At 36.6% G+C, this 25,558-nt stretch overlaps 1 pseudogene; it reads left to right on the top strand.

Annotated features, from left to right (window-relative positions):
• LOC116747128 lies at positions 1–24,722 on the top strand (annotated as a pseudogene).
• Positions 24,723–25,558: the final 836 nt, after the last annotated feature.

Here is a 25,558-nt window from a genome sequence, read left to right as displayed (position 1 = left end):
ATGACTAATTCAGGCAGGGATCATGCTAATGATCCTTTAAGCATGCTAAAGCCATTGAGTGAAAAGGTGCTGGAGACCAAGATATTCACGTGGTCTCAAAGTATCACCCTACAGTTTACTTATTGATTTATTTTATGTCTGTGTGGTTGTTATTATCAATTTTCTTTTCTTTTTTTAATTGAGGTAGCATTGGTTTACAACATTACATAAGTTTCATGTGTACATTATATTTCTACTTCTATATACACTACAGTATGCTCACCACCAGAAATTGAGTTTCCTTTCATTACCATACAGTTGATCACCTTTACCCATTTAGCTCTCCTCCTCCCAGCCTCTTCCCCTCTGGTAACCACTACTCTGTTCTCTATCTATGTGTTTCTTCTTGTTTGCTTTGGTTTGTTCATTTATTTTGCTTGTTTTTTTGTTTTTTTATATTCTGGAGATTCCTCAAAAATTAAGAATAGACCTACCATATGATCCAGCTATTCCACGTATGGACATTTATCCAAAGTAAATGAAAACACTTATTCAGAATGATGTATGCACCCCTATGCTCACCACAGCATGATTTACAATAGCCATGATATAAAAAGAACCTAAGTGCCCACCAATGGAAGAAGGGAAAAAGAAGATGTAGGATACACACACACATGCGTGCACACACACGCACACAATAGAATACTAATTATTAATTCATAAGGGAAATGTACCTTTACAGAGGAGAAAAGTACCTTTTCAGGCAGACATTATCTAAGTGATCAGTCAAATTCAACATCATCGATAGTGGGTCCATGCTGTCATTATTTACTTTCTGATGTTATGAAAATATACAATATCACCTATGTAGTAATCTTACCAAAACTGTTTAATCTGAATTTAATAATGAAGAAACAATCAGAAAAATCTAGTTTGTATATTTTTTACAAAGTAACTGGTCTGAACTCCTTAAAATGTTAATGTTGTGGTTGAATATTGAATCAGTCAAAAGCAATAACGATAGGGCTTCCCTGGTGGCGCAGTGGTTGAGAGTCCGCCTGCTGATGCAGGGGACCCGGGTTCGTGCCCCGGTGCGGGAAGATCCCACATGCCGCAGGAGCGGCTGGGCTCGTGAGCCATGGCCGCTGGCGTCCGGAGCCTGTGCTCCACAGCGGGAGGGACCACAGCAGTGAGAGCCCCGCGTACCGCAAAAAAAAAAAAAAAAAAAAAAAAAAAAAAAAAAAAAGCAATAACGATAAAGCCCATTATTAGAATAATTAGGGATATTCAAATATGGTAGATAATGTTTTTTACACATTTAAATTTATTGGTTGTTGTAATAATTTTGTGGTTATGCAGGACAAACTTCATGTTCTTTGGGGACACATGCTGCTGAAGTACTAGGGGTAAAGTTTCATGATATCAGCAACTTACTTTGTTTCTTTTAAATTAAATTTTATTGGAGTATAGTTGCTTTACAATGTTGTGTTACTTTCTACTGTATAGCAAACTCAATCAGCTATACATATACATATATCCCCTCTTTTTGGAATTTCTGTCCCATTTAGGTCACCACACAGCACTGAGTTCCCTGAGCTATACAGTAAGTTTTCAATAGTTACCTATTTTAGACATAGAATCAATATTGTATATATGTCAATCCCAGTCTCCCAATTCATCTGACCTGACCGCCCCCCTTCCCCCTTGGTATCCATACGTCTGTTCTCTATGTCTGTGTCTTTATTTCTGTCTTGCAAATAAGATCATCTATACAATTTTTTTAGATTCCACATATATGCATTAGTATATAATATTTGTTTTTCTCTTTCTTACTTCACTCTGTATGACAGTCTATAGGTCCATCCACATCTCTACAAATAACCCAATTTTGTTCCTTTATATGGCTGACTAATACTCTATTGTATATATGCACAACATCTTCTTAATCCATTCCTCTGTTGATGGACATTTAGGTTGCTCCCATGTCCAGGCTATTGTAAATAGTGCTACAATGAATATTGGGGTGCATGTATCTTTCTGAATTATGGTTTTCTCAGGGTATAGGCCCAGTAGTGGGATTGCTGGGTCATACTGTAGTTCTATTTTTAGTTTTTTAAGGAAACTCCATACAGTTCTCCATAGTGACTGTATCCATTTACATTCCCACCAACAGTGCAAGAGGGTTCCCTTTCCTCCACACCCTCTCCAGCATTTATTGTTTATAGATTTTTTAATGAGGGCTATTCTGATGGGTGTGAGGTGATACCTCATTGCAGTTTTGATTTGCATATCTCTAATAAGTAGTGATATTGAGCATCTTTTCATGAGTTTGTTGGCCATCTGTATGTCTTCTTTGGAGAAATGTCTATTTAAGTCTTCTGCTCAATTTTTTATTGGGTGGTTTGTTTTTTTGATATTCAGTTGGATGAGCTGTTTGTGTATTTTGGAGATTAATCCTTTGTCAGTTGTATCATTTGCAAATATTCTCTCCCATTCTGAGAGTTGTCTTTTCGTCTTGTTTATGGTTACTTTTGCTGTGCAAAAGCTTTTAAGTCTCATTAGGTCCCATGTGTTTATTTTTGTTTTTATTCCCATTGCTCTAGGAGGTGGGTCAGAAAGGATCTTGCCACAATTTAAGTCAAAGAGGGTTCTGCCTATATTTTCCTCTAAAAGTTTTACGGTGTCTGGCCTTACATTAAGGTCTTTAATCTATTTTGAGTTTATTTTTGTGTATGGTGTTATGGAGTATTCTAATTTCATTCTTTTACATGTAGCTGTCCAGTTTTCCCAGTACCACTTATTGAAGAGGCTGTCTTTATCCATTGTATATTCTTGCCTACTTTGTCATAGATTAGGTGACCATAGGTGCATGGGTTTATCTCTGGGCTCTCTATTCTGTTCCGTTGATCCATATGTCTGTTTTTGTGCCAATACCATACTGATTTGATGGCTGTAGCTTTGTTGTATAGTCTGAAGTTAGGAAGCCTGATTCCTCCAGCTCCGTTTTTTGTTCTCAAGATTGCTTTGGCTATTCGGGGTCTTCTGTGTTTCCATACAAACTGTAAAAATTTTTATTACAATTCTGTGAAAAATGCCATTGGTAGTTTGATAGGGATTGCATTGAATCTGTGGATTGCTTTAGGTAGTATGGTCATTTTCACAATATTGATTCTTCCAATCCAAGAACATGGTATATCTCTCTATCTGTTTGTGTTATCTTTGATTTCTTTCATCAGCATCTTACAGTTTTTCTGCATACAGGTCTTTTGCCTCCTTAGGTAGGTTTATTCCTAGGTATTTTACTCCTTTTGTTGCAGTGGTAAATGGGATTGTGTTGTTAATTTCTCTTTCTGATCTTTCATTGTTAGTGTATAGTGATGGAAGATTTCTGCGTATAAATTTTGTATCCTGCAACTTTACTAAATTCATTGATTAGCTCTAGTAGTTTTCTGGTGGCATCTTTAGGATTCTCTATATATAGGGTCATGTCATCTGCAAACAGTGACAGTTTTACTTCTTCTTTTCCAATTCGGATTTCTTTTGTTTCTTATTCTTCCCTGATTGCTGTGGCTAGAACTTCCAAGACTATGCTGAATAATAGTGGCAAGAGTGGACACCGTTGTCTTGTTTCTGATCTTAGAAGAAATACTTTCAGTTTCTCACCATTGCGAATGATGTCTTCTGTGGGTTTGTCATATATGGCTTTTATTATGTTGAGCTAGGTTCCCTCTATGGCCACTTTCTGGAGTGTTTTTTATCATAAATATGTGTTGAGTTTTTCAAAAGCTTTTTCTGCATCTATTGAAATTATCATATGCTTTTTGTTCTTCAGTTTGTTAATATGGTGCATGACATTGATTAATTTGCATATATTGAAGAATACTTGCATCCCTGGAATAAATCCCACTTGATCACAGTGTATGATGCTTTTAATGTGTTGTTGGATTCGGTCTGCTAGTATTTTGTTAATGATTTTTGTGTCTATGTTCATCAGTGATGTTGGCCTGTAATTTCTTTTTTTGTGATAGCTTTGTCTGATTTTGGTATCAGGGTGATGCTGGCCTCACAGAATGAGTTTGGGAGTGTTCCTGCCTCTGTAATTATTTGGAAGAGTTTGAGAAGGATGGATGTTAGCTCTTCTCTAAATGTTTGATAGAATTCACCTGTGAAGCCATCTGGTCCTGGACTTTCGTTTGTTGGAAGAATTTTAATCACAGTTTCGATTTCATTACTTGTGATTGGTCTGTTTATATTTTCTATTTCTTCCTGGTTCCATCTTGGAAGGTTGTACTTTTCTAAGAATTTGTCAATTTCTTCCAGGTTGTCCATTTTATTGGCATAGAGTTGCTTGTAGTAGTCTCTTACGTTCTTTGTATTTCTGCAGTGTCAGTTGTAACTTCTCCTTTTTCATTTCTAATTTTATTGATTTGAGTCCTCTCCTTTATTTTCTTGATGAGCCTGACTAAAGGTTTAACAATTTTGTTTATCTTCTCAAAGAACCAGCTTTTAGTTTTATTGATCTTTGCTATTGTTTTCTTCATCTCTATTTCATTTATTTCTGTTCTGATCTTTATGATTTCTTTCCTTCTACTAACTTTGGGTTTTGTTTTCTTCTTCTTTCTCTAGTTTCTTTAGGTGTAAGGTTAGGTTGTTTATTTGAAAGTTTTCATGTTTCTTGAGGTAGGATTGTATTGCTATAAACTTCCCTCTTAGAACTGCTTTTGCTGCATCCCATAGGTTTTGGGTCATTGTGTTTTTGTTGTCATTTGTTTCTAGGTATTTTTTGATTTTCTCTTTGATTTCTTCAATGATCTCTTGGTTATTTAGTAACGTATTGTATAGCCTCCATGTGTTTGTGGTTTTTATGTTTTTTTCCCTGTAGTTGATTTCTAATCTCATAGCATGTTGATTAGAAAATATGCTTGATATGATTTCAATTTTCTTAAATGTACTGAAGCTTGATTTGTGACCCAAGATATGATCCATCCTCAAGTATGTTCTGTGTGCACTTGAGAAGAAAGTGTATTCTGCTGCTTTTGGATAGAATGTCCTATACATATCAATTAAGTTTATCTTGTCTAATATGTCATTTAAGGCTTGTGTTTCCTTATTAAGTTTCTGTCTGGATGATCTGTCCATTGGTGTAAGTGGGATCTTAAAGACCCCCACTACTACTGTGTTACTGTTGATTGCCCCCTTTATGGCTGCTTGCACATGCCTTATGTATTGAAGTGCTCCTGTGTTGGGTGCATAAATATTTATAATTGTTGTATCTTCTTGGATTGATCCCTTGATCATTATGTAGTGTCCTTCCTTGTCTCTTGTAAGAGTACTTATTTTAAAATATATTTTGTCTGATATGAGTATTTCTACTACAGCTTTCTTTTGATTTCCATTTGCATGGAATATTTTTTTTCTATCCCCTAATTTTCAGTCTGTGTGTGTCCCTAGGTCTGAAGTGGGTCTCTTGTAGACAGCATATATATGGGTCTTGTTTCTGTATCCATTCAGCCAGTCTGTGTCTTTTGGTTGGAGCATTTAATCCATTTACATTTAAGGTAATTATCGATATGTATGTTCCTATTACCATTTTCTTAATTGCTTTGTGTTTGTTTTTGTAAGTCTTTTTTCTTCTCTTGTGTTTCTCACCTAGAAAAGTTCCTTTAGCATGTGTTGTAAAGCTGGTTTGGTGGTGCTGAATTCTCTAACTTTTGCTTATCTGTAAATCTTTTGATTTCTCCATTGAATCTGAATGATATCCTTGCCAGATAGCGTAACCTTGGTTGTAGGTTTTTCCCTTTCATCACTTTAAATATATTCTGTCACTCCCTTCTGGCCTGCAGAGTTTCTGCTGAAAAGTCAGCTGATAACCTTTTGGGGATTCTCTTGAATATTTTTTATTGCTTTTCACTTGCTGCTTTTAATATTTTGTCTTTGTGTTTATTTTTTTTTAGTTTGATTAATATGTGTCTCAGTGTGTTTCTCCTTGGGTTTATCCTGTGTGGGACTCTCTGTGCTTCCTGGACTTAGGTGGCTATTTCCTTTCCCATGTTAGGGAAGTTTTCAAATATAAGCTCTTCAAATATTTTCTCAGACCCTTTCTCTTTCTCTTCTTCTTCTGGGACTCTTATAATTCAAATATTAGTGCATTTAAGTGGTCTCTGAGACTGTCCTCATTTCTTTCATTCTTTTTTCTTTATTCTGCTCTGTGGCAGTTATTTCCATCAATTTATCTTCCAGCTCACGTATCTGTTTTTCTGCCTCAATTTTTCTGCCATTGATTCCTTCTAGTGTATTTTTCATTTCAGTTTTTGTATTGTCCATCTCTGTTTGTTTGTTCTTTAATTCTTGTAGGTCTTTGTTAGACATTTCTTGCATCTTCTCGATCCTTGCCTCCATTCTTTTTCTGATGTCCTGGATCATCTTTACTATCATTACTCTGAACACTTTTTCAGATAGATTGGCCTATTTCTTCTTCATCTATTTGTTCTTGTGGGTTTTTACTTTGCTCCTTTGTCTGCAATATAATTCTCTTTCTTCTCATCTTGTCTAACTTACTGTGTTTGAGGTCTCCTTTCCACAGCCTGCAGGGTCATTGTTCTTCTTGCTTCAGGTGTCTTCCCCCAGTGGGTGAGGTTGGTCCAGTGGCTTGTGTAGGCTTCCTGGTAGAAGGGACTGGTGCCTGTGCTCTGGTGGGTGGAGATGGATCTTGTCTTTCTGATGGGCAGGGCCACTTCAGATAGTGTTTTTTGGGGTGTCTGTAAGCTTAGTATTACCTTAGGCAGCCTTTCTGCTAATGGGTGGGGTTGTGTTCCTGTCTTGCTTGTTGTTTGGAGTGAGGTGTCCAGCACTGGAGACTGTAGGCAGTTGAGGGGCCGGGTCTTGGAATCGAGATGGAGACTTCCTGGAGAGCTCTCGCCAATTAATATTCCCTGGAGCCAAGAGTTCTCTGGCAATCCAACATCCTGGACTCGACACTCCCACCCCAGAGGCTCAGGCCTGACCCCCGGCTGGGGAACTAAGATTCCACAAGCCACATGGTGTGGAGAAAAAAAGAAAAAAAGAGGAGGGAAGAAAACAAAGAGACTAACAGAACTCAAGACAAATAGCAATGACAAAAACAAAGAAACAGTAACAGCAACAGTTTAAAAAAAAGAAATAAACAGACAAATAAAACCCAAGACAAATGGTAAAAGCAAAACCAAACAAACAAAAACTAAGAAACACACACATACGAAAAAAGAAACAAAAACAAAGATAACAAAAAACAAGAGAACAACCAGACAAATAAATGAACCCAAAAATGAAACCAAACAATTAAAAACAAAACTAACAAAAGCAAACAGCATAACAAATGCAGAATGCAAACTAAAGAAAAGCAAAGAAAACATAAAACAGGCACAGAAAAATCAAAAAAATTAAAAAACACAGCAAAACAAGGAGAAAACACAAAACAATGAAAAGTAAAAATAGAAAAATTTTAAAAATGTATTATTTTTTAAAAAATTTTTAAATAAATAATTTTATTTTTAAATATAATGAAACAACAGAAAGCAAAACATAAAAAAAATAGTAATAAGAATATTTTTCTGGGGCCTCCTCTGTCAGTGTTCTTGCCCCCACTGTGAGTCATGGCCAACCTCTGCCTCCCCAAGAGGCCCTCCAATACCTCTAGGTAGGTCTCTGGAACTGCTGTGGGCACTGTGGGGGCAGGTCAGACTGTGACCTGGACCAACTCTTGTGTGTACTTTCCCCTACAGACCAGTCTCAGTTATGGGAACACTTGTTGTCCATTCAGATATTCCATATACACAAGGTTTACCAAGCTGATAACAGGGATTTAATCTGCAGCTTGTGCAGCTGCATGAAAGATTTTTGTTCCTCTTCTTTAGTTGCCCTGCCCCTGGGGCTCAGCTGTGGTTCTAGCCCCACCTCTGCATGTGGGCCACCCACAGGGGTCTGCTCCTGAGGCTGTCCTGGAGCACTCAGGTCTGCCTCAGTGAGGACAGGGCGCAGAGGTGGCACAGCTGCAAGGGTCCCAGGAGCCCCGGCAGTGACAGGTGCTTAGTGGGGGTCGGCAGCCACGAAAGATCCGGTCCCGCTGGTGAAAAGGTGTGCAGGGAAGCTGGCAGCCACAGGTGAGAGATGCAGCCCTAGCAGGAGCCTTTCTTAGCACGGCCCTGGTGGTGGCCTTTCACAGTGCCTGGCAACAGGCACAAGAAGGTCAGCCCCAGTAGGGGTTGTTCCTGGCACCCAGCAGCAGGCACATGTGTGCCAGCCTTGGTGGGGCCCTTTCCTAGCACCTGGGGTGGCAGGGGCCAGTGAGTGGGGAGAGAGAAGCTTCAATGGTGCCTCCACCTCTTGCACATCAACAGCATTGCCTTGCTTCTGTGGCAGCCCGGGCCTCCTGCATAAGTATTCCTGGTTGTGGATTACCTCCCTCCCAACACTTCAGGCTGTCTGCTTGCAGCCAATGGCAGTCTTTGCCCCGGGTTTGCTCTCCAATACCCACATTCCAGCTCCCAGCCCCTGTGCACACCGATGGACACACATCCCAGTCTGGGACACACAAGGGTGTGGCACAGACCATTTGTTTAGGTCTCACTCTGTCTTATCTGCCAAGACCGGCTGTTTCACCCTCCTCCAACAGCCTCAGATGTTACCCTTCTGTCCCAACTGATTTCCCCTTCAGTGAGGGAGCTTCCCTGGATGCAGGAACCTCTTCTCTTCCTCAGCTCCCCACACAGGGGCACAGATCCCATCTCGCTTCCTCTTCTCTTCTTTTTCCCTTCCTCTTTCTTTTGTCCTACTCGGTTATGCAGGGAACTTTCCAGTCATTTCCAGTGTCCAAGGTCTTCTGCTAGTGTTCAGCTGGTGCTCTGTGAGAGCTGTTCCATCTGTAGCTGTATTCTTGATGCATTTGTGGAGAGAGATGGACTCCACATCCTCCTATTCCTCCACCATCTTGAAAAACCCCAGCAATTTATTTTGAAAGGGTTCCAAATGTGTGTGTGTGTGTGTGTGTGTATGTGTGTGTGTGTGTGTGTGTGTGTGTATGTGTCTGTCTGTCTCTATTTAAAGAAAGAAAAGGAGAAACCAAATATGGCAAAATGTTAACAATTGGTGAATCTAGGTGAGACATATTATATGGGTACTCATTATTCTATTCTTTCAACTTTTCAACAGGTTTGGATTTTTTTCAAATTAAAAGGTTTGTGAAATGTATAAAAAGGAGAAATAGTAAAAAAAATAAGTAGGTTTATGAGAGCATAGTATCTCCTTTAAGAACAAAGTGTATGGAGACCATTTTTTTTGTAACAAAAGTTAAAAAACTCTATCCTAGAGAAATTACTGAAAATAAATGAGAATCACTATATTTAAAAACTATGGCAAATTTTATTTAAACTTCAGTAACAAAAATATCTAATTTCCTTTAACTACTTCATAAAATTAAATTTGATCATTCCAAGCTACTAAAGTCATAATTCTAATAATGAAGATAGTCAATTGCTTTGCTATCTGATATCCATATTTTACTTTTATTATTTTGCTTAAAATATCATGTGTATAAGTACCATAGAAATTAATCACCTAATCATCCTCTTTGATGTTTCAGATTAGGGAACAAAAATCTAGAAACATAAAATGATTTGCCTAAACTCACCCAGATCTCCTTAGTCTCACTTTTTTTTTGTTACAACACACTACCCATTAGCATTTTAGTATTATTTGTACATTAAATCAAGGTCAACTTTTTCTTTAAGAGGAACATTTATGATCACAAATCAACTCATTTTAAATCTATTAAGAATAAAAGATGTTAAATCTAATCTTGGAAGTCATTTCTTGACCCTGTATCTGTATTACATATTATCTATATTGCCTGTATAATTGAAATCTGCATTATAATGTATCTGCATTAGTTGTTTAAGAAATAAATGGTTTGTCTTCAAGGACAGGCACATAATTACTCTGTATATTAATATCAGCAGGACACATGAGTTCATATGACATCTGAGGAAATTACATTTCATTTGTTCAGGGGGTGAAGCAAAACAGAAATGGCAATTCATTGGATATATTTGAGAATGTGTTCCTTTGAGATTAAAAATAGAGTCATATAAGCATTAAGAAAAAGTAAAAGTTATTGAATATTTATTAGAAGTAAGAAAACAATTGACAAACAAAAATCTAATGCATATTTGGAATGAAATTCAGTTTCTTACTGAGCAGGCAAAGAACTAACTAATAATTGTTTAAACGAATTAGTACTTGAGTCCTCAGGAAGGAAATTATACATGTATATGGTAGATAGCCCTCAAACCAATATTTAATCTGAAAAATTCTCTAGGTAATTTACTTCAGGGACTATTGCCTAAGTCAGAGATTCAAGTCACACATTTAATGAGAAAATCTGAAGTGTAACAGGTTTGTTATGTAAAAGCTGTGGGAGCACATTGGGGAAAACAGACGGAAAGTAAAAGTGAAGATGTGTGCAATTAGAATCAGAAAATATTAAAATGGCCCTCATTTGGCACTGATTCTCTTTCATTGATTTGATTTCATTCTAAATATTGGGTTTTCTCTGCCATTTAGTAGTATAAAAATATTTTTTCTACTTAATAGTGTTAAGAGAGATTGAAAAATTGGCCTAAATTATAACTGTAACTTAATTCATTTATGCATTAGATTCTAATGTAATAAATATTCTGAAATGAGATTTCAACATTCCTGATGATATATTACACATAGAATAATTATTGAATTTCATAGAGCTGAAGATATGTTAAGATAAATGATATGATTTTCATTCTGAATAGTTGAAACAAGAACTAAAAAGGGGCCAGATTCTTATAGAGTAAGGACATTTTCAAAGCTACTTTTGTTGAGGATTAGTACAAAGTAACATTTGCTCTAATGAGAACTGTGGAGTTTGATTCTTCCCACATTTGAAGGTGTGTGTGATCAAGGCCACTGGGTTATGGAGACAAAAATGTGATTTACACTAAAATGTAGTGACTAGCAGGTGCTATATCACCACTGCCTCAGGCAGTCTTATGTTGATAAATTTTACACCTATCAGAATAAGGAGAAAAGAAGCACACTCTCCATGACACATTTTAGTTTCAAACTGATAAACCCAGTAGAACCAAAGAATTGTCACAAAGCATTTTGATAACCTTTCTTCATAAAACATTTTACCCATTTGGGAAATAAGGAGCTGCTTTTTGAGTTGGTATAATAGTTTATTTCTGATAGAAGGTGAAAGTATTTAAATGCCTCCACTTTTGGTATTCAGAGATGAGCAAATAAGCTAAAGAATAAAGATAGGCAAACAACCTCATTTTTTAAAAGTGAATATGTCTAAATTTGGTCTCAAATTCTGAATATTTCATGATTCCACTGTGAAGCCTTTGCAGTAATGTAACAGAACTTCCAAATTATATACAAAGTATAACCAGAAAATACTTTATTTCAAAATATGCATACATTGCTATAAATATATATATACATATCTATATCAGTAGGAATACTTACTGGAAAATGTAAGCATTCTGTAAATTGTACTTGCTCTTATTCAGATTATTTGTATTTACTATAATAACTTTGTATTTTAATTGTTCTCAAGTTTTTTGTAAACACAAGTAATTATGTCTCTAGGTGGATATCCATATACCCAAAAGCACTAAAAAGTCACTGCAATAAATAAGATGGAGATTTAGGTGGAATCAAATAATAAATTAATAGAATTTTTTCTTTGCTTTTGACTTGTTCTAGAATCATTATCAACACATCCCTAATGTAGTAAGTGCTAGAAAATGTGGTAGAAAATAAGCTAAATAATCTCATATGTTTTATAAACACTTGATATATTGTCTCAGCTTGTGTCCCTAAGGGAGACTCTAATTTAATCACTTGAACTAAAATCACTATGTGCAACTAGCTCAGCTGCTAGTTGTTCAAAGGAAATAAACTGTTTTTTTAGAGTAGACCTTTCTAAATGCTGAAGTGGTTTGATTTAGTTGTTAGTTCTAAGCTGCAAATTGTGGAGACCTAAGTATGTAGCCGAGGGATGGTAAAGTACTTGCTACAGAACAGAGATAAATGTTAAGTTGGCAAATAAGTAGTCCAGCTGGCTTGTCTTTTTTACAGAGGATAACATTTCATCTTCAACGAAGACATTCTGAATTGTTAATTGTCAAATCTACAAGTTCCAATATTTGTTTCATTTCCAAAACTGTTTGGTGTGGTGTTGACATGGTAGACAGTCTCCACATTTGGAGGAGGGGATGAAATGAGAAGTGTGAAGATATATATATATATATATATATATTCCTGAGCATTATATAGAGTTTGAACTTTTCTTTTTTCTTTTTTTTTTTTTTTTTTTTGCGGTACGCGGGCCTCTCACTGTCGTGGCCTCTCCCGTTGCAGAGCACAGGCTCCGGACGTGCAGGCTCAGTGGCCATGGCTCACGGGCCTAGCCGCTCCGCGGCATGTGGGATCTTCCCGGACCAGGGCACGAACCCATGTCCCCTGCATTGGCAGGCGGACTCTCAACCACTGCTCCACCAGGGAAGCCCGAACTTTTCTACTTTTTGTGTCGAGCACTATGCTAGACATGTTACATGCTTTATTTCATTAAATCCTCACAGGAACCTTTGAAAGACTGGGTTCTGAGCCTCAGAGAGTTTGAGTTTAGGAAAAATCATACAGCTAGTTATTTGTAGAGTTGAGACAAGAAAACAGGTGTACCCAAAGTGTCTAGTAAACAGTGGATCTAGTATCTAAACCCAGATCTATTCCTTTTAGGAACCTCATCAAGTCAAGAGAGCAGAGATTTTGGATACTATCAGAGGAGAAATTTCCAAGTAACTTGTTAATGGCAAAACCGACCTTAGAACCCTAAGCTCTGTACTCATTATTCTAGATAGTAACAGATACAAATTTAGTTAAGGAAAATAAGAAATTCTAGATAGAATATAGGTATTTATCTTAAAGTTTACAATGGATGGTCAGTAAACCATGGATGGTCTTGATTTACAGTTCCTTAGCTCTCCTAACTTGAGAAAGTAACCTAATGGCTCCAAACTTTAGGTACCATGTTTTTAAAAATGAAGATAATAACTAATTGACACATGCTTAAGCAAGTTGTTTTAATGATCATATTAGAAAAATGAAAACATTTGGAAAACTGTCAGTTCCAGTAAAGTTTAAACATAGTTATCATATAACCCAGCAATTCCAGTCCTAGATATATACCCAAGGAAAGTGAAAACATAGGTTTACACAAAAATGTGTACACAGATATTCATTGCAGCATTATTCATAATAGCCAAAAAGTGAAAACAACCCAAATGTCCATCAAATAATGAACGGATAAACTGTGGTATATCCAAACAATGGAATACTGTTCGATAATAAAATGGAATAAAGTATTGATACATGTTGTAATATGAATGAACCCTGAAAACATTATGTGAGGTGAAAGAAGCCAATCACAAAAGGCCACATATTGTATGATTCTATTAATATAAAATGTCCAGAATAGGCAAATACACAGAGACAAAAAGTAAATTAGCATTTGTCAAGGAATGGTGAGAGGGGAGATTGGGAGGTACAGGCTTTGTTTTGGGGGTGATGTAAATATTCCGGAAGTAGTGGCAACAGATGCACAACTCTGTGAATATAATTAAAAACCATTGAACTGTAAACTTTAAAAGGTTAAATTGTATAGCGTGTGAATTATATCTCAACAAAGCTGTTAAAAAAAGAAAAGTCAAGACATTCTGTGAACTAGAAATAGCTGTAAATTTCAACTATCATTACAACTACTAGAGCAATGGTAGAAGAGTAGATGGTTTATAACGTCAAACTATCTCTGCTCTTCTAATGGCATCTGGATTTTAACCTGCCTAATATATCCACTGCTAATATTAGCAATGGAAACAAGCCTCCCTAAATACGTTTTACCAGCTGAAGCTCATCCTGCAAATCACTGTTGAGAACATATTTCTTATTTACTACTGCTCAGTAAAGAAACTGATTGCAACAAAGCACATAGATGACTTGTAGGCATGGCTCCACTACCAAGGAGGCAACTGATTAGTAATGAATCTAAGTGGTTATGTACCTAAGCAAAATAGATACATTTCAAAACATATTAATTTGATAGGAGGAAAAGTTAAAAGGTATAGATTGTATAATCAGCTTCTCCAAAACCAAGGGAAATCGGGCTGAGTGTTAAATATAGCAGTGTTCCTAGAATGTTGATTAGGGTTTGATCATGTGTGTGAAGTAGAAACTTAAAATCCATTCACTCAGCCAAGCCAAAATACTCAGGGTTAGGTGGGTTGCTTCTAGTGCTTTCAGTTTGCCGGACAAGGAACAGCTAGCCCACAGGTTGGATTACAGCCTCTCAGGGCTAGTAAACCAGACATGCATAATCAGACATTAACTGCAGTGCTAATGTGTTCCTCTGGGCTGAAAATAATAAAATTCATTTTTGTACAGCAGTTAATCAAAAGGTATTAGAGAAATAATCAGGGGCTAGTATGCTTTTAATTGACCAGAATGTTTCTCAGTAGCAACATGTTCCCTCTTTACCAAATTATAATTTTCTGACTCTTCATGTGGCCATTCTTTGCCGGTTTCATTGATATTATTCCCTCATACCAAATTCACCAGCCCTTCTGATCTCAACATTAAAAGGTTTCATCTCGGAGATAAACATGAAATGATCCCCAATTGCAGTTAATTGCAACAAAGTCATACTTTCCTTACTCAAGGAGAAAAAAACCCTTTTGAATATGAATGTTAGTATTCATGAAGCCATTGAAGCAGTGTGTCCAGCTAAACATAACCAAAATATATTATGCATTCAGGCCCTTTTATTTCCAAAGGCAGAGTAAAATTTAAAAAGGAAATCAACACCACAGTCTTCTAAAAGGATACCAAATAACTGCAAAATTCAACTTATTGTGACAAGCACGAAAATACAAAACTTTAAAAGTTGTCGACATCAGAGTGATGATAATGAAAACAAAGTGCTATAAAAGTATTTCACTGCTTCTGAGCATCTCTGTGTTATATGAAGAATTAAGAAACACAGCTCATAAACCCACAAAGCCCCTCAAAATGAAAAAAGAAATGTTACACAGTTCGGCAGCTCAATCATTTTGTTTCTTAGATGAATCTTAGAGAGACTGTATTTTACTAAATTAAAATAAAATAATAATTACAATGCTTATTACTGACACATGCCAAGCATTGTTTTCAATGTCTTAGATGAATTAATGTAATCTTTACAACAACCTCATGAGGTAAGTAGTAGTTTAAAAATGAGGAAATTGATGCATAGAGAGGTAACTAGCTTACCAAAGTCACACAGCCAGAGAATCATAATTCAAATCTGGACAACCTGGCTCCAGAGTCTTCATACTTGACTATTACACTACACTGCCACTATATCACTAGATAACTACCTGACAAATGCTGTTTTCTATCTCTACTGTATCATTGTTAACTCTGAAATTTAAAAATGTTCCAATGGTATATGGCAGCTTTTGATTGTATATGGATGGTAGTCAAGAATGGAATCTGTGCCATCAGTGATTGCTGGTTAAGCTATAAATGTGATGTTTAGGTGACATATGAGACAATTCCCTGAGCTCACCATGCCGTGATTTGGTTGACTTTATTCTCTTCTTCCTAATGGAATGTTATACCATTCATATCCTACTTATATGTCACCTAAATTCAATAGGCTTCACTGGAAAATATAATGAGACTATGGATAACACACCCACTGCCAACCATGTTTTTTCTTTTTAGATTCAATAAATCATGTGCTATCTCAAGAATGCTAGAATAATTCCTTTCTTTTCAGTACACCGTTAGTATGGATTTTTAAAAGAATGCTCATTGGAACATCAGCAGGTATAGGTTTATCATACTGGCACTAAAAGCAGAGTCCAGGCAAGTTTGTTAGGGTGGTGACTGAGCTGGCTCTTCTTTAACTCTATCTAAATTCTGGCTTATATCAATAATATAGTAGGGGCTCAGCAGATATGTTGGTGATGTGAGATTTGGAATATTTGATTACAGCACTTTACTCTGCATAGTTTGTAAATAATAACACTGAATTGGAAAGCATAGTTGGCTAATTCAGTCAAAAGCATTAGTATGCTTCTCAGACAACATATGAAAATCACTGAGGCCTGATATATTCTATTATACTTTGATCTCGCTTCCTCCCATGCTCCCTCATGTATATAACAAGTAGTATAGCACATGAATAAAGGCATAGTTTATGGAATCAGCCTATCCAACTTCAAACTCTGACTCTGCTACTTAACAGCTTTGTGACTTTGAACAAGCCACTTAATCTATTTGTATCTCCATTTCTTGAAATGCTAATGACAATATTATATGTCTCATTCCTGGGGTTGTGAGCATTAAATAATATTTCAAAAATTCTTAATAGAGTGCCTGGTGCATGCTAAGCGTTCAATTAATATTAGCTACTATTATTACTTTTATGTGTGATCAGGGATGGTTTATATGAACATGCACAAGGGTGACCTAAACTTCCTACCCTTGTTAACCCATCAGAAAAGATACATCACTAAGGTTCTCAAAGACATGTCATGCATGATACACTCAGGGAGATATACAGCACCAAATGTAGACATTTGTGACTAGAAATGAGGGAATACACAGAGATGTTGGTTGCTGCATTCTTGACCATCCCTAAAAAAGAAAACATAATGCAGTAGAAAATAGCATGAGCAGACTCATGTCAAAATCCAAGGTCTGAAACCCACAGAGCAGTATGATGATCAAATAGCAAATTAGTTAAGTCTCAGTTAATGGAAGATAGAAATATCTAATTCACAAAAACATTCTGAGAATGATATAGTATATATAAAATGCCTAGTACCATCCTCAGAATTCAGCAGCACTCAGGAAATGTTTGATCACTTTTCCTAATTTCATAGATAGCTATGGTCTGACTACAAAGATGTTTTTCTCCAGCCTGTTAGAAGCTAGGGTTATTGATTCCATAAGTGGTATGCCTTCTCTTCCTCCCTCTTTGCCAATATATCCCATCTCCCGGAACGAAAATATCCTTGAAGTAGAAACTGGAAACTCAGTGAGTGATTTCCTTACCCACATAAGAAGTGAGAAAAGCATAACTCTAGCTCATCATGAGGGCTGAACAACTGTAATTCCACAGCTGCTTATGAATTAAAGACATTTCTTAATCTCCTACTGCTACCAATTCCCCAATCTTGGTACGCCTTCCACTCAGAGGCTAAGAAAAAATAAAGATTAAAAAGAAAACTTTTTTTCCTTTTGACCAGCAAATAACAGGGCAGCAGCCTAAAAGAAATAAACTGTTCTTTCACTCTATGAAAAGAAAAACAAAAGACTCTTATACTATGATGGACCAAAATGTCAAATAAAATTAGACCAAACTGTAGAGTTAAACCCAAAAGGAAACTTTTCTTCTAAATTACTGCATTTCCCTCTAGCTATCAGAGACTTTTTCCATGGCCATTGCTAATGACCTGAATCAAAAGAAAGCACTTTGAAAGCACATTGGAAAGAAGTATGTGTGTGTGCGTGTGCTTTTGTGTGGGTGTGTTTGAAATCTCAGTACATCTTAGGTATTAGGTTCTAGGGGGAAAAAAAGGTTTCATGTATTACAAAGCAAGTCTTTAAAGAAAGTGAAAGGAGAAATGTTGCCTTTATGGTAGAGAAGGTTACCTTTTCATCTCAAGATAGTCAAAGAAACATTTTGTCCTTTTTAAGGGATATTTAGACACTTTCATCCTTTTGGCAAAAGAACTTCTGAACTACTGGAATTTAAAGTTAAAGTTAAGGTACAGGTTTAATGGAAACTCTTTGAGCGATATGGTTTGGAGTTGATATTACATTATGCAGGCAGTTGTTCCAATAGCCTAGAAAAAAACATATGTTCATAGAATTCTTTCACAAAGATATGTTTATGGTGTTCTCCAAAATTATATGGCATCACTGACATTTAAAATTCTAGAACCAAAGAATAAAGTAGCTTCTAACCTACCTTTCCTACCCCTCACTGAGTATACCCTCCCTTCTTCCAATTTTATGGATTCACTGTGCTTTCAGGAAATAATCTTAAGATTAAAAAATTTCACCAGAGTGAACTTCGACATTCCAGAAGGCTACAGAGAGAAATGTTCCATTCACAGGGAAAACTACACTAGGTTCACCAATATGGATGGTGGTGGAGAAGTAGGTTCCTAGGATCAAATAGGCCAAGTTTCTGGGGGTACCACATTCTACAACCTAACTAACTCCACGAAGATTTATTTGGAAGGGTGTTTTCACTGAAAGACAAAGGGTTGCTGAGGGCAAGCGGTTTCCATATAACTTTCCTCCTAAATCATCCCTTCTTTAAAATCATGTGATGACTTATTGCACTTGAAACACATCCCTTTGTGATCTGTCCACTGCCTTTTTTCAAACTTCATATCGTTTCATTCTCCCCCTTGCCCACTATACCCCAGTCACATTGCTCTTCTGTTTCATGAAGACATCAAACTGATCTCTGCCTCAGAGCCTTTGTGCTTACTGCACCATCTACCTGTAATTCTCTCCCCACTTTTGCATCATTCAGAGCTCAGGTCAAATATAATCTCTTCCAAGAGGTTGTCTCAAACCATCCTATATAAAATACTCCCAGGTCCTATCCCCACCCCCACCATTCTCTGCCCCATTACCTTGCTTTGTTTTCTTCCTAACAGAAGATTTTCAACAAATATTTGTGTAATAAAGGAACACCTCATACAGTAATTCTTCACTTCCAGGTAACTGGGTGAAGGTCTCAGACTAATGCAGAATCGACACCAGGATAAGAAAGACCAAGGCCAGGCAATAATTTTTATGTTCCCAAATCTCAGTATACATAGTATCAAAAAGAAAAATATCCAGGTCACAGGTTGTTTTTTTTTTTTTTTTCACTTTCATCTAATAGATATGATGGCAAAAACTCTGTCAGGATTCTTACCAAGAACTGTCTTCCTTTGGGAGTAGGAGAGGGAGAGGAAATGAAATCAAGTATCCTCCCTTGAGGAACGCCTTACCTGTCAGATCTTGCATCTGCTTGGCACTTACAAGTTGAATTACACCGAATGGACAGAGGACATAGGTTCTGCCACTAAAGGGATGGGTGAACTTGAACAAATCACTTTAGTGTTTTTATCTGTTACATGGGAGTGAGAGTTTCTGTCAAGTCTAACTCATGGGTCTGTTTTGAAGTTCAAATTAAATAATGCTTATGAAAGCACTTTATGCTGTCAAGCACCATGTAAATGTAAAGTAAGGTTTTTACAAAAGTTTTATATTTCCTCAAAAGGAGAAACAGAATATTTTTGCATAATATTCAAGTATTTCTAGAAAACATGTGTCTTGGTTGGCTATTAATATTCAAACCCAGTCAAGATTCCACCCTTCCATGTCTTTAAGACCCTCTCTAGATCCATACAGACTTATAAAAGTACTTTTTTGCAGTAGTAAGAACAAATAGGAACTGCTTCCTGTGTGTACAGCAGACCATAAATTCCCCTGCTAAGATTAAAGATTATGCTGGATTCATGGGCTAAAAGACAGGACTAGCAATGAAAGACACCAAGTAGTTGAAAAGAGCCAGTCTTATAACAGAGGCTACGTAGTATGATTGAGGAAGCAATGTATACCATTACCAGACTACCACATTGCCTTAAATTTCCACCATTACAAGAAACACTTTTCATGAATCTGAGTACTTTTTTTTTTTGTGGTACGCGTGCCTCTCACTGCTGTGGCCTCTCCCGTTGCGGAGCACAGGCTCCGGACGCGCAGGCTCAGCGGCCATGGCTCATGGGCCCAGCCGCTCCGCGGCATGTGGGATCTTCCCGGACCAGGGCACGAACCCGTGTCCCCTGCATCGGCAGGCGGACTCTCAACCACTGCGCCACCAGGGAAGCCCCTGAGTACATTTTAATTTGGTCAAGGCATTCATTATCTTCTTTGAATGGGACAGCCCACCAGCTCATTAACACTGTAGCAGGGACTAATTTATCTGATTAATCCACTCCTACCCACTGCCATTTAGTCAAAAACTCTAATGGAGTCTCTAAGGAAACCAGAAGCAGAAGATCAGGTAAATTTTGCTTGGGTAAAGAGGCCAGAGGCATGGTGTCCTTATTTGAACATTTGAAGCTTTCAAATGGGCCCCAAGCAGCCAAGAGACAGCAAGTAGGGTATCTGAAGGAGACAGGAAAAGTCAATTTGGCCACGCAACTGGCAGAAATTCAAAAACTGCAGTCACTCAACCCAAACTACTATGTTGTTGGGCTTCAATTCAACTAAAGCTAAAAAGGTTCTTGAGACTCTTCTGCTTTATCAAGTTTTAGTCCTATTTACACATGGACTGTTTTTTTTAAATTATCTTAACTAGATCTTCACCAAAACAAACCAAAAATTTGTCCCTACTTGTGCTTGATAGTTACAAGTACATCTTTGTTTTTGATAAAGAAAGTATTCTTGATAATGTCTACCTCCATGAATCATGGATAATTCCAATTTAATAAAGAAGAAAAGTTACAGTATGAGTCCAAATGATCCAAATGTCCTTTAACCATTAGAGAAATGAGCCAAACATGATTCCTTTATAAATAATCTGACTCTAATTTCATCCCAGTTATTGTTTTATCAAAAAGGATCTTATTGACCATTATTGGTCTGTGTTTTAAAAGGAATTTTTTCCACATAAACTAACTTTAAGGTGGTCTACTTATTATTAAAAAATAAATCTTGAAGGTCTAATGAGGCTATAATTCCCCAAAACTTCATGATCTTTTGGCAAGAATATTACAAAAGGCAAAGGTCTTGCTCGACATCTAATGTAAAAAGCTGGTGTAACACTATGGCACTTCCCTGGATGACTATAATTTGCTTATTATTCATCAATATTTCAAATATTTTCTGCCATAAACTATCACTACTGTTTCATTGTTGGCTTACTTGCTGTAGTAATAAATATGGATGATTATGAACCAAGGTAGTCATTAAACAAATCTAAAATCATTATTATAAAATGGAGAGCATTCTCTAAGGGTTTTCTTTAATACCAGGAGTGAATGTTAGAAGAGCAGGGTGGAGAGAGATAATAGTTTAGGGTGGGAAAGGAAGACATTTGTGTGTGGCACACTTAGTGCTCAGAAATGGTTCGTATGGAAAGCTCATTTCCAGGGCGGCAGCAACAGGCAACTGACTGATATATAACAATTTTTGAAATGGCAAGTGGATGTTTTATAGAAATGACAATGCAATCATGATAGAGAGGACCTAGATGAAGGGCAAAACTGTTTTCCTGGTGGTACTGCCTAAAAAACAGTCATTTCCCATCCAAATCATAAGATTTCTGCCGTGTAGAATCAGATTACAAAAATAAGGACCCTAAGTATGGAGATAACAGAGAGTACTTGAATGCAAGTGCCCAGACTATGAGGAATATTCAGTAATAAAATAGAAAACACAGCAAATTAGTAGTGAACATGGAGATGGACAGTGTAGAGAGAGCACACAGTATACACAGCAGAAGAAGTGAAGATAATGTGAGACACATAAAAAAAATAAGGGCCCCCAAAATGGGGGGAAATGGACTAAGATGAAGATCAGTTAATTACTTACTACCAAATATTTTTTAAGAAGAGATTATAATTAATTGAGTACATTCAAAATGTTTTTATTAAATTGTTAAAAGATTTGTCAAAATATCATCATAAAAGGTTAAAAACAAACTAGGAAAACATTTACAAATATAAGACAAAGATTTTCTATCCATATACATACTAAATTACTACAGATCTATGAGGAAAGGATGAATCTCCATTTATGCCCATGTTCAAATGGCATAAATGTGCAGTACAAGAAGGGAAACCCAAATGACAATAAATACATGGAAATGTATTCTACCTCAATGATAATAAAAATAAATTGGTAAGATTGAGAGAAATTCCCCAGGACAAACAACCTAGTTTCTTTTTTAATCTAGTTAAAAATAGGCAAAAGATTTAAACAGGCACTTCAAAAAAGAAAATATATTAGTAACTGATGAGCACATGGAAAGATGTCCAACATCGCTAGTCATCTGAAAATGCAAATTAAAACCCCAATGAGATATATTATATTTACCCACTTACTAGAATGCCTAAAATTAAAGACTGAAAATACCAACCTTTGGCAAAGATGTGGAGAAGCTGGAACTTTCATGTGTTACTGCTGGAAATGGAAAATTCTACAATCACTATGGAAAATAGTATGGCACACCTTATAATGTTAAGCATACTAACTCCAAGCAATTCCATTCCTTGGTGTTTACCAAGGCAAATGAAAACTATGTCCACACAACAACCTGAATATGAATGTTCATAGCAGCATTATTCACAATAGCCAAAAAGTGGAAGTTACCCAAATGAACCTCAACTAGTGAATAGATAAACAAATTGTGGTATATTCATACCATGGAATACTACTCAGTAACAAAATAAAATTGAAATGTCAGTAGTAGAAACAACATTGATGAATCTCAAAATCAATACAAAGTGAAAGAAGTCAAACACAAAAGAATATGATTCCATTTATATGAAATCCTATAGAGGGCTAAATTTTGTGACAGGAAACAAGTCAATAGTTACCTGGGGTGGGGGTGTGGGAGGATGTAGCAGAATTGGATGTAGAAGTTAAAAAAGACACCTGGAAACTTCTTCGGGTGAAGGAAAAGTTCTATAGCCTAATCATCATGGTAGTTACATATTTGCATACAATTACCAAAAGTCATCAAATTATGTGTTTAAAATTAGTGAATTGTATTGTAGGTAAATAATAACTTAATAAATCATAAAAGAGCAAAAACAAAAGTTAGAGGTAGTTTCCCAAACTCTTCCTGCTAGTGGAGGTGAAGGAAGCAAAGGTAAAAATCCCAGAATAAATCCTGTGTTCCTTTCTAATTCAGGCTGTAAAAGACAATCAACTCTCTAGTCCTCCTTTCCCCCTAGCATCAAAATCTTCTGGTGAAGTTGTATGCTATTATTTGGCTAAAAGCAATTTTTAAAAAGGATAATTTCTCTAAATATATGATCCTCTCTGAATTTGTAGCATCCAGGCTTGTTTCACAACATAGAAAAGGAAAAAAAAAATAAAAGAACTTTTGAATTTGTGGAAAACAGAGTAAGTTAGCCTGGTGGTTCACTACAAAACTGGAGGCATTCCAAGGATATTTCAGCTAAGTTATAAGATTAAAATTTTGATTTATGTGGCCTGACAGAGCAAATCAAAGTCACTTGCTGTTAACTCTATAAGAACAGACTCCCGACTATTGACAAAGTATCTTATAAGGATGCAGATCAAAGGGAGTTATTTCTAGATGTGGTTCATCAAAATAATCTTCACACATCTATGAAATCTTATCAATGGTATATTTTAGCATTGGAACTGTTCTAGGTAGTTAAAACATCACAGAAAGAAACCAAAAAGTGAATAAACAAGTTCCTTAAAAAGCAGCAAGTTTGGAGACTAAAGATGAGCTTCTATTTTGAAAGATTCTTGGTAATCTAATTAGAGTAGCCCCAAAGGCTACAAAAGAAATGCCTGGGACAATCTACTGTTTGAAAGTCACAGTCAACACCACTTAGAGTTATTAAAAATTAGAACTGCTTCAGATATGGACAAAGACTATTCAGAGGAGAATGTTGTATCATCAAATCTTAGTAGTAAGACAGACCCCCTCCCCCCACTGGAAAGTATTGAAAGAGCAGCAGAGAGAAACAGCAGGGTCTGAAACATACTGAAGAAAAGACTTCAGACCTTAGTGGTCTTCATTCTTTTCTGGTAGCAGGACTACAACAGGGGAACTCTTTTCTGAAAATTCTAACCAAGGTATAACTGGTATTTCTAGCCAGATCCCCTCTGCTGACTCCTCCACAAACATGGTAAGGGTTTCACTCTAAGCCAGCCACTTTCCATGTTTATAAACAAAGCCAAACAAAAGTATAACCAGGATCACACTGAGTGGAATAAGCCAGGGACCCCTTTCTGCTCACCTACAGCAACGACTTCAAGACCGGTTTTGGAAATGCCAGCTTTATGAAGGCTATTTTACAGTCTCTGTTTTCATTTTAGTCATGTAGTCATGTACTAATGATTTACCTAAGCAAGATATTTCATGGAAGAAAATCCCATTCAGTGCTTTTACCAGGCTTTTGCACTCTTGCTTATTAAGAAGGATGTCTGTAGCTCTGAAACTAAGAAAGGTTTACTCCAGAAGGTTAAACATACTGTTTCAGCTGCTGCCAGAGATTCTCTGGTTATATGCAGAATAATGCTTAAGTTTTAAAAACTTTTATTATGGAAATTTTCAAACATACATAGAAGTAGAGCCAAGATTACAATGAACCACCTCGTATCCAACGCTCAGCTTCAACATTTATCAACTCCTGTCCAATCTTGTTACATCTATGCTCCCCTTTTTCTTTTGCTGACTTATTTAAAGCCAATCCTAGATATTGCATCATTTATCTATAAATACCTCGATGTTCATGAGTTTTTTATTCAGTTCTTAGAACAACTTAAAGGGGACACAAAATTAAATAAAATTTGAAATATTAAACCCATAACTGGTAGAAAGCTCAACAGATATTTCTAGTACCTGAGAATACTTATATCACTAACTTGGAATTTGAGGTTCACTACTATATCATATGTAAAGCAAGTGGACTGACCATTTCCCAGGTAGGACAATTTAATGAACTCTACCCTGACATTCCCCATTGTCTCCTTGGTAAACATAAGTTCCTCTGACTTTTCTTTTAGGCAAAAGAACTGGAATATTCTTAAAAGAAGTGGATTGAGAAGTGTTTTGCCATGCATAAATTTAACTGACTTTGCAGCATTCTTGCTCTTCATCTAAAAAGTTATAGCTTAAACGTGGCTCTCTCACTTTACAGAGTTTGGCCAGAAAGTCACCATTCCAAGATATCCAACTCCAACATTTCACTGCATTGAAAATATAAAGCTGCCTTTTATCCTTGGGAGCGCACATACTTCAGGTTCTTGATCACTGAAAGCCTCTCACACAGTGAATACCTTCACTATTACCCTTGTACATGGTCAAGGAAATCTAACTTCAAATCCCAGAGTTGCATGGCTTTATGGATTGATCCAAAGAGTCAGAATTAGTGGCCCTTAGCCAGAGTCTATGTAAAATGTCAAACGGAGCAGCAGCAGAAAAACTTCAGGAAAAGTTTTTAACATAATGAATAGAGTTCTGACAAATTCACATTAGAAAACTTAGTATTGAAGGGAATGAGCAAGGATGAAAATGCAACAGCTGTTTAAGAGATAACAGAGGGACCGGTCTCACTGTTTGGGCTGTGACGATGATGATGAACCTGCTAGCAGCCCAGATACAAGATTTGCAGAGGCTTATTTTCAACTAATGCCAGAAACGTATGGAACTGAGGAGCCCTAAGCAGTCACTGAGCCATAT

The sequence above is a fragment of the Phocoena sinus genome, chromosome X (genome assembly GCF_008692025.1).
Source record: "Phocoena sinus isolate mPhoSin1 chromosome X, mPhoSin1.pri, whole genome shotgun sequence".
Lineage (NCBI taxonomy): Eukaryota > Metazoa > Chordata > Mammalia > Artiodactyla > Phocoenidae > Phocoena > Phocoena sinus.
This window is presented reverse-complemented; position numbering and strand designations above follow the sequence as displayed.